This window comes from Lonchura striata, chromosome 1 (genome assembly GCF_046129695.1).
Source record: "Lonchura striata isolate bLonStr1 chromosome 1, bLonStr1.mat, whole genome shotgun sequence".
Lineage (NCBI taxonomy): Eukaryota > Metazoa > Chordata > Aves > Passeriformes > Estrildidae > Lonchura > Lonchura striata.
In genome coordinates this window covers 73,978,609-73,989,905 of record NC_134603.1, presented here as the reverse complement: position 1 = coordinate 73,989,905, position 11,297 = coordinate 73,978,609, and positions in this window count along the sequence as shown.

Below are 11,297 nucleotides of genomic sequence, written 5' to 3'. Positions count from 1 at the left end.
GGCTGCAGATGTTAGTAAGTTTTGCAAACTGAACACGCTGGGTCTCCATGCGTGGACCTACAGCTTCTGAGAGCTTTCTTCCCTCCTTCCCCTCCCCATGCCTAAATGTAACATTAGATTTGCCCTATTTAGGGAATAAATCAAAACATTTCAAAAAAGCAGGTTAAGTGTGGCCGAGGGAATGGCCAGTACATGCTAGACAGGTGCCATACCTTGTATTTTTTTAATCAGAACCAAAGATAGGACTTCACAGTGTAGCCCAAGCTAAGATCTCTGCTACCACCCTGCCTCCATTGCCTGACTGCTGTGATAAGTTTGCTATGCAAAGCGCCACTGCCACAAACAGCTAAAGCAGTTTTGACTTTTACATAGGATCATAGTGTCAGCTGCCTTGCTGGGAGCAGGGAGCTGAGGTGTGCCCATCACAGTGACAGGTTTAGGATGTAACTCCTCCTCCTCAAAGGGAGCCCAGGACATACAGTGTGCATCAAAACACTGCAAGGCAACAACGTTGGTACATACATATTTCTATAGCTAACTTAAGTGCTTGATCTCTCATATATATCTGTATAGATTCTTCCCAACAAAACCATTTTACACCCGAGTTCTTTGTTTCTAGGACAGGGTACTTTGGGCATAAAGCTGTGTCCCCGTGGCATGTGTTTCCATGTGTCCCTCTGGGTTATGCACGCCTCCTGTCTGCTGGATGTTCACCACCATAAAATGTAGATAACAAGTCAGCAGAAGAGCAGGAATTGCCACACAAGCTGTCATGATTTGCCATTTGTAACTCTTCATTTTCCCCCCCCGAAACAAGTATTTCTAAACCCCCTCTGCCAAGAGCAGTTCAGAAAGACATTTTTAACTTTTCCATAATCAGCAAAGAGCCCTTTCACTTTCCCTCTCACAAAGTGCTGGATTTAGCAAATCCATAAGTATGGACAGAAGGGAAGAAGCTGAAGAAATACAAGACAACTTTGGAGAGCAGCTTGAGCAGAATTCCCTAGGTACAAAGTTCTGGGAATTATGTTCTCCTGCAGAAATGTTAGAATAGCAGCTCCTGATAAAGGTAACACTTCTCTACAATGAAATAATATCATTTTCACTTCAATTGCCTGAAGAAATGCAGAAATGTACAAGCAAAAAAAAACCAAACCACCTTGTTGACAAGAAATAGCTGCAATGAGGCAGGATGGCAGATGCCTCATGACAGCACTACAGCATAGAAGTACAACAGTTGTTGATAGCTAAGACAATCCACCCTTTTACTTCTTTGTTGTAGAAGACCTCCAATATTTATACAGAGACTAATGCTCTTTTATCCAATGGGAAAGCTTTTCCCTTGCACCTCTAAAACACAACAGAGGGGGAGGCTCAAGTAACATAGTAAAAGTTGGTATTTCTCTGACTTGGGCATAAAGTCAGTGTTTGACACCAAGCAAATTTAACTGTGGAAAATAAAACCCTGCTTTACACAGGACAGTAATACCAAGGCTCTGGAAAACTTGACAACTTTGGCTGCAGCTGTATATATGTATGCAGCAGTATATACTACAGCAGTATATATGTATATACTATTAGACTCCACAGTATATACATATAGTTTCCAACTTTTTTTTTATCATAATGGTTACTTGCTAATATAGGGACTGATGTGGGATAGAAATTATAAACTAGAAAAGTGAGATTGTTAGGAAAAAAATACTCAAGTTATATTTGGGAATAGATTTCTAAAGATAAAGAACTTGTGTGAAGCACTTGAGTACTGAAACAGTTGACATCTGAACTAATGGAAAAGAACATTACTGTTGCCTCATAATTATTTTTTCAAACCAACAGATGGAGTTTAGGCCTTGTAAAATGTTACTCTTCTCAACCCTTGCAACTGACTAACAGAGAAAAGTACATTTCTTGATTATTTGTCAAACCAAACATTACCAACGCAAGGGAAGATTCAACTTTGATCAAGTACTTGTACTACTCACCTAATCACACAATCTTGTACTGTATCACATATCAAATTACTTATACTATACACAGACTTCATTAAGTAGAGAATATCATACTTACATTTTAAAAAATAATAGACTATTAAACAGGTAGAGGTCTTGGAAAGGAAATGGATGGATATTAAGTGAAAAATCAAGTCCCCTTACAAAAATCAGTACTTAATCCAAAGAGACAAATAATGAGACTCACTTTAGACTGGAGAACCATTACCCACCTGAGCTGAGGGATGAAGTACAGTAATAAGCTTTGTGTTCTTTGCAAGCAGGTCTGAAAAGCAATGTACTGAGCTGTCACTCACAATCAACAGCCAGGGTAAAGACAGTAATCACCATCAATTTACACCCTGCCTTTCGTTGGGAAAGATCCTTGGGAAAAATGAGTTTAGGCCTCCATGAAACTCCACAAGCAATGAGAAATTTTGACATTCAGGCACTTTTTGGTGGTGATCATGTTGCCTTCAGGATGCCCCATCCTAAAAGCTTCCCCTTAATATTTCATCATATATCATGACATTCTTTTTCCATGCGTGAATCAGCCAGGGCTGTCCACTAGCATCTAAAACTCCCAACAACAGCAAAAAAATCAGAACACACCAATGACTGCATTAACTGCACTAACTGGGATGAGCATGGATTCCCAGATTTGAGTTCTCCTGGCAAGCAAAGAGCCCAGAACCCTTCAAAACCCAGGAGAACACTCCAGCACCAAAGAAGGAAGCACTCTTTCACCACCAGTCTTGAGAAATAGCAAATTAAATGACATCATTCTGCAAATACTCAGTGGATCTTGGCATCACTGAAGGGAAAGTCTGAGAGCTTGAGGAACCATCCATCTCAAGGGATCACATGATCTTCGGCAACACACAGGCAAGACATATAAAAACAGAGAGAATGCATGATGTAAATTGACCAAAAGTGATTACACAGATTCCCAGTGGTACAAGGCAAGCTTTCAGCTGCTGCCAGCTCTTCCTCAGACTTGGGAATAACCCTTAGGATTGCAAGCCCTCACAGAGGCTGAGTCCAGGATGTGCCAAGTGAATTCCTGGTGCTGACTACTGCTAGTGGAGTCTTCAAGAAGCTTAATGTGAAATTTCTGCAAGTAATATTGTAGATACTCCTGATGTGTGAGTTCACTGGAGAAACAAGCCTCCTGCTTGAGACCCAAATGAATACTTCTGTTGAACTGAGGTGCAAGTGTCATTAAATCAGTGTTTGACATTTAATGTGAAAGGGGCAGAATTTCAGATTAATCAAGTCCAAGGCAGGTTACATTTCCCTCTCTCAGGACAAGAAAAAATGGCTCCAGGAGCTGGCAAGAAAAGTCCTGCAAAAAGAGTACTTGGAAAAAGTCAGGGGTGCTAGGCTGGGTATCCGAATAGTAAAAAGAAAGCCAGTAGTAGTCGGCTTCTATTTGCTTAATATAAGAGATCTCTATACTCAGTTCCATCAGAACAGCTGCTCCCAAGGCAATTGTAGCACCCCAGCTTTGTCTAGGAAATAAAGTGGCTCAACAAAAGAAAATCACTATTCATGGGGGATGTAATGCTGACGGGGTAATTCAAGATTTACAAGTATGAACATGGACTCTAAATGAAACACTGAAGCTCAACTTGGCAATATGATCTCAGAATTTATTATTCTACATAGTATCAGCTCAAAATAAGTCAAACACTTGGAATTTTTAGAAGAGGAATGGAGAACAAAATGCCATTTTCCAGCTATGTAAGTTAAGATTAAACTCTATCATAAATATTGTACAAGGTTTGCCTCCTCCCATAATGGAAAATATGCAACTTGGAACTAGGGAAGGTTCAGAGAAGGGCAATTAAGATGAGAAACAATTTCCCCATGAGGAACAAACAGACTGGTACTCTTCAGCTTGGTAAACAGATAACCAAATGAAAAGTAAGTAGCAGACATAAAAATAAAGGTAGGACACAAAAGCTGGGGGGATGAATTGTCCATTGAAAGCTTCAGAGATATCAAAGGAAGATGCCAGTGGGTTATTGGCACAATATATAGTTCAATTTCATAACCTGTTGCTACACAAAGTTGTGGCTACCACTGGTTTACTGCTATCCTAAACCAACAATTATGTGTTAAGTAAATATCAATGGACTTTTCTTCCATGAGATACAAAGTTATAATTTTGTAGGATGACCATTGCATATGATAGACAAGAACACACTAGGGTGGTGTCATGGTTTGACACTGGCACAATGCCAGTGCCCCCATGAAAATGTGATCCCTCCCTTGAATGCTGTGAAGTGGAATCTAGAACAGAGCAAAGCAGGCTCAAGCTTAATAACAGGAAAAAAAAACTTTATTAAGCTACTACTACAAAAGGAAAAAGAAAGGAAAAAAAGGAAAAAAAGACCACACAAAGATCAAATGAAAACCTTGCAAAGCATTCCTCCCCCTCACCACCCAACTCCAACAAACCACAGTGAGACACAATCTGGACCCCAATCAGGTTTCCACCCTCCAAACAATCGATACTCAGTCCATCGAGGGAACAGAGTCTCTCCTGTGCCACAGACCCCCCAAGAAACACAGCTCCACATCCTGTGTTTCCATGTCACACATGGCACTGCCCGGAGAAAAGTTTGCCATGGTGACCCTTCTCCTTTCCATGCACAGTGCTCTCACCACAAATGCATGGATGGACAGACTGCTTTTAGGATTTTTCTTTTCAAGGATGTCCTGCCAAGAGGGGAGAAAACAACAGTTCAGTTTTTCATTGTTTGGGACCACAGTCCCCCCCATTTTCCCCTGGGGCCGAGGGCTCAAGAACAGAGATCTTCTTCTCTTCTCTTTCCTTTCCAGGACAGGGGGATGCCACCACAAACCCCCTAACCTTTTCTCCGTTCACTCCACTTTTGTCTTTTTCCCAGATGAAGCAGGTCTCTTGACTCACTGGTATCCTCCCAAAACACAGTCCCTCTTGAAGGAGAAGATTGGTTCAGGTTGTGGCTAACATGGAAAAGTCCAGCCAAAAGCCACTCCTTGTCCGCCTCCCATCTAGAATTCCTCCTTCTAACATCCCAGGGTCCAAGGTGTCCCTCTTCCTCTCTTTCAAACCGAGGAGGGGAAAGGAAAATTCACAAAGCTTTCATTTCTCAAGGAAGGGTTAAAAGTCCGAACTCCCAGGATGGATCGATGCCCGGACATCCAGCAACTCCCACGCACTGGGCACCTTGCAGCTCCCCTTGCTCCTCCTTCCTCGCAGTGGAATTGCTGACAGAACTGCCGCTGTCTCTTTCTCTCTCCCTCTCGGGAGAGAAACTCTGGGGGGGGGGAATGGACATCCCAGATTTCTTCCACCCTTCCATCTGCAGGGGCCAGCCCGGTTCCAGTCCTTCCACCACCCTTGGGACCTACCTTTATCAGGCCATGGGGCTTCCCCTCCCCCACTCAGCTCGTTGCTGGGCAGGGGAGAGTTCTGCACTGCATGCTGACCAGAACCAAAAGAGAGACTTCCCCTGGGAATTATGCTTTTAACCCCTCTGTGTTCTCAGAGGCGTGTCTACTTTCAATTGGTCAATATATAATTGACCTCTTCCTTCCAGAAAAAATTCTCTTTCTGTGTCAAATCACGACAGGTGGTAATGGGCAGAATGTCTTTTGCGAGCTGAAAATTCAGCCTGGAGAGATATGTTGCCTTCATGGGAGGCAACGACGACCTGGTTGCAAGGAAGAGCACGGCAGCCCAGCCTAGTCTGGGCTACCAACGACACACGCAGACACCAGTGTGATGGACGGTCAAAAGCATTTATTATCTTATCTCATGGGTTTAAATAGTCTTGGGGGACTTTGCTACGTCAGGGGGGTTGGTAGGGTCTCTAGGGTTAGTCAGGAGTGGAAAACTACTGGGTTAGGTGTGGCTACATTCTTTGGGGTAAATGGATAACGTGCTGCAGGGGGAGAGGGGGAAGGGGGTCTTTCTTTCCATCACATCCCGAGATCTTCCGATCGCCTGTCCCTATCTACTACATCTCCCCCCTCCTTTTCATAAATAAAATTAGGTAGTCATAGATATAGGCAGTGGAGTGAGGTACAAACTTGTAACTTGGTAAGGAAAAAGGGGTTTGGTAAACCTGAGTAATTCTCGCAAGGTGAGTTTCGAAGGCTTTTGCAACTGATTGTGTTCGCTGTGGTGACCTCTTTGAACACCTTGTCACTTGAAAGATGTTGCATGACCCACCTAAATGGCTGATGAGGATAGTGGCCTGGGTTGGCTTGCCCCCCAGCCACAAGCCCCAACAGCAAAATCGCACAAAGACACTGTGCATGTCTGGGTCTCACTGGTGTGGGACTCTTGGGTTTTGTCTGGCGGCTTGGTGGTTCATCATCTCCTCTGGAACAGGGGTGTACGTGTCACGGGGACGATCCACGAGCATGTCCTGCAAACAGAAACTCACAGTTTTTCATTAGTTTCATTCTGAAGGTCAGGTTTGATTGACCTGAGCGGACACCACCTGATTCTGCCCTCTTTTTTGACTGCCGCATACCCTCGTCCCGTAAGCACCTGTCTCCAGCCCCGTTCCCATTCACCTAGCCCGTTTTTGATCATGACCTGCGGGCCCTCCTCTAGTGTCCGGGTGGCCCAGTGCTTTTGAATGGGACTGTTTGTCTCATCCCCCCTAGGGAATTGGTTCAGTGCTAGCAATGCATGCACGTTTGGTCTCCTGAGGGAATGGAATTGGCAAAGCCCTCTGCCTTTGCCAATACTTCCAACTTGGCTTTTAGGGTCTGATTTGCTCGCTCAACAATGGCCTGTCCAGAGCTGTTATATGGGATCCCCTGTACTAAGGTGATGCCCCACACCGAGCCAAATTCCTGCACTTATTTGGAGATAAAATTGGAAGCATTGTCAGTTTTAACTTGCTTGGGGATACTAAGCCATGCCATAACTGTCAGCCAGTGCTGGATTGTGGCTTTAGAGTTGGATTTACGGTGCTGTGTTGCCACGATCACTCTGCTGTAAGTGTCCACTGTCACTGCAAGCCATGCCTGGGATGGCCCTCCCACTCCGTTCACTGGGGGGACTTCTTTGCATTTCCAGTGTTGGGGCCACAGTGTTTGGGGAAAAATTGAGCAGTCTGCTCCTGTGTCTGCCCAAAACTGAAGCCCTATGATGTGGGGGTCGTGACTGCCATAAAGATGGCATGTCCCCCACACCTTCGGGGGCTCCTTCCCTATTTTCATGGCCAGGGCCACCCAGGGGTCTTGCTCTGGGGCGCCCCCTACTGGCCCTGCGGCACAGGTGCTGCTTGTGGTGGTAGTGGGTACAAAGGTACCGCAGGCTGTGTTGTGAAATTCTGCAGTTATGTCCTTGGCTGCCAGCGCCATTTTCAACGGAGTAGGGTGGCGGCGTGGATTTTCCTGAGCTGCGGTTTCTGCGTTTCTGGCTTCCTTTGCCAGTCCCTGCCAAAAGAACTCTGCGCGTTGCTACACCTCTGGCAACGGGTCACCAATCGGCGGCGGGATGGATGGGGAAGCCGCGGATTTTTGGGAAGGTTCCGCAGGGGGTTTTGGGCTCTGGCCCAGGGAGGGGGGTGATGCGCCGGGCCACCCCGGATCCCCGCTCCAGGGCGGATCGCCCTCAGGGGCGGTTTGCGTTCCCGCTCCTACCCCTAGCTTGGGTGTAACCAATAAACACGTACGCGCTACACTCTATGTCTCTTGCTCTTCTAATGCTTTGTGTAGGGCTTTTTCTACTTTGCCCCATGCCTTAAGGCTTCTGCCACTGCCTGAGGGTTTCGTGTCCTCGGCCAGCGTGGCTGTGCATTTCTCCCATATCTCCGGATGCAAAACATCCACGGGGCGTTTAACTGCCCCAAGCTCAAGCAGCCTTGCTATAGCAAGATAAAAGTCTTTGAGCCTACACTCGATACCCCACTGCTTATGCGTCGCACTTACGACCCTGGCGATGGCGTCCATGATGATCGCGGGTCCTGGGACGTCTCCCTCGCCGAGAGTATGGTTTCACCGCTCCGGCCGCTGTTCTTGTCCAGGCAACACCCACTACCCGAGCGAATCTTTCCCGGGTTTTGGCACCAGATATGTTGCCTTCAGATGGAAGGCAAGGCGACCTGGTTGCAAGGGACAGTACAGCAGCCCAGCCTAGTCCGGGCTACTCGGGCCAACGACACACGCAGACACCAGTGTGGTGGACGGTCGAAAGCGTTTATTATCTTATCTCATGGGTTTAAATAGTCTTGGGGGACCCTGCTACGTCAGGGGGGGTTGGCAGGGTCTCTAGGGTTAGTCAGGAGTGGAAAACTACTGGGTTAGGTGTGGTTACATTCTTTGGGGTAATGGATAACGTGCTGCAGGAGGAGAGGGGGAAGGGGGTCTTTCTTTCCGTCACATCCCGAAATCTTCCGATCGCCTGTCCCTATCTACTACAGAGATGGAAGTGTTGCTCTGGTGTTAAGACTTCATCCTTCCTATAACTATTTGTCCTTTTTGGATAGAAGGTATTTTCCTTCAGAAAATTTGAACCTTGAGAACCAATATATTACCACAGGAATAATGATGGAATCTGAAGCTTCAGCAGCAGCAACTAATGCAGTCTCAAGTACCTCATCTTCACATTTCCTTGAACAACAAAGACAAAAAGTCCCTCCAGCTGTCAAGATAATCCACAGGTTAAAAATGAGTTAAAAACTCATTTAAAAAGCAGCATTCAGATTAATGGTCATGGCAATTAGACAATGAAAGGAACTTTCCAGTACAGAGCTCAAAGAATCTATGTATTAAACCTCCAATGTATCTCTAGCCTGTTTCATCATTTTAACCTATCTAAACCATCATTTTAACTGCTGAAGAAAACTGGAAGTTTGTGCTCTCCTCTCATACTAGGGTTGGTTGATAATGGCTTTGTCTTTTATTGGAGGACACAGATTGGCAGGAGGGAATTTATGATTAGCAGGCCTGGTGCTTGCTCTCCTGAGGGGGAGAGCAGACTGCTCTACTCAATGTCTGCAGCTGCCCCTCCAGCCCCATTCCCCCAGACTTCTGGACAGGGCTAAGGGCAGTGACTTAGGAGATGAAAAGCATTCTTGTTTTGAGGACAACATCATGAGAGAAGTGTGTTTTCCTGCTCCTACACTTCAGGCTTCTAGTCCCTGTGGCAGGTTAGTGGAATGGGAGATGCCATTCCTGTGCTGATGTTCAGTGTTACGGCGTGGCACTGAAGACCACTGAGTGCAGTTACCTGGGAAATACTGAGGTGACCACCAGGTATGAGAAGCAGGGTGTTGGGTATCTACTTGCCAGGAAGGAGAGAGAACACAGAGATCATCCTGCATTACAACACATTCTGAAAGAGCCTTTTGTCTTTTGCCAGCATGAGGTGATTTGAATGTGCAAAAAATACTGGAACCAGAAACTCTACAGATGGAAAACCTGTCTGTTACTCTCCAATATAACCTTCATCAAGATTTAATTTTAGGAAAGGAAGAAACTCAGAAGTTGTTTGCCTGAGGGATAAAGCAGTGGTTCTGACAAAACCAACACAATACCTGGAGCTCATTTAACAAATACAGTAACTTGGTCTTCCTTGGTTCTTCCTACCTCCACATGCACCTGAATGCCTATTGCAGAGACATTAGTAACACTGCCTATTCATACATGAAAAAGGTACATAAAGTTTAACTCATTTTCTGGACTGGAGCTGACACGGTAACACTTCCTACATTAATCCCTAGCACATGGAGACACTGCTGTATGCAGCAAAGATTGCCTGAACAAATACTTCACCAAATACCAACTACTCAGAGATTTCACTACCCACAGCTGGCAGTTCAGTATATTCCTGTCTTCATTTCTCCTAATATCTTTGGGAACCATGGAGCTTAACCTCAAGTCAGCCATCCTTGCTAACATTAATTTTTACTCACCAGCCCCCTTTGAAATGACACCCTCTGTGGTGGGGTTTTAATGATTCCTGGCAATGTCAAGCAGTGTGTTACACACAAAGAACATCTCATTGTACTTTCAGGCATCTTCTACTACTACTTCTAGGTTTGCATAGTAACTGGAACATTTTCAAGAAGCCAGATACTTTTGCTATGTCATTCTTAAGAATCTCTGTTGCACCCTTGTCTGACCATAATTTTGGATTTGGAATAAGAAAAAATGAATTGCTTCTTCTATTCATCAACACATTAATAGTCCCATCTGAGAACAACTTACAGTCAACAGGAGCATAGGCAGGTATGTGTTAGGCTTTTGCTCACTAGGAAGAAAATGTAGGTTGCTTCCCTGATCATGGAAATATCATATACTCAGGCTTTATACTTAGCAGTTGCACAATGTCCTTCAAGTTAATCAGTGTTCATTACACATGCAACAAAGAACAGGGTTCCCAAACTCAACTTTTAAAGTCCCATCTCATGCACTAACTTTAAAGTCTGGCAACCTCTTCTCTTCCTAAACTATCAGTAAGACATGATTAGGGTATGTTATCAAGAAGAAACACTGAAGAGTCTTCTCTTGAATCTCCCTGGCTATTCCCCCACTTTCAGCTGTGACATTGCCATTCCCTATGCTCTACAATATTCCCACATCGGGGCCTCACACCAGCTGCTGTGACCCATGTTTTTGGTCTCCCCTATCAGCCTTCAGTGCTGCTTTGTGGTGTGCAGGACAGTCAACAACAACTGTACCAAGTCCAAGTGGCATTTGCAGCCTCAACTACACAATCTAACAAAACAAAAGGACCTTATATTATCTCTTCAAAGCATGTCAATGGATTTGCAATTAGAAGATCGGAAGTTCAAGATCATCATTCAGGTTTTGTGCAGCTGGAAGCTCTTGCATCAAACTTCAGGTTTTTGTGCAAAACACCATTCTGTTGAAATATAGTGGCTGTTCCAATTAAGGGGCTCATGGAAAAGACCAGAAAGAGTACACTTCTGTTTACATGTGAGCCAAAGAATCCATCTCTGCTACTTGAAACACCTACAAGTGCATTATCTGTCTGTAAAGCACTTGGGTAACTTATCCCTAAATTAGTACATCTTCAGGCAAGATTCCACAAAGCCATCTACTTCCCTGGCATGGGAAAAGCTTCCTGTGGCTCATCCTTGTGAACAGGTCCTTTCTGAATATCCTCTTTCTATATGTAAAACATCTCTCTTAGTTGTCTCTCCCAGTAAGTAATAAAGGGACTGTTTTATAACCTGACAGGGAATAGTGGAAAAGAGCAGGGAAAAAAATAATTCTGTATACAATGCAGCAACAAACATAAGCACTCTGTATTCTTCCCTGACCTTT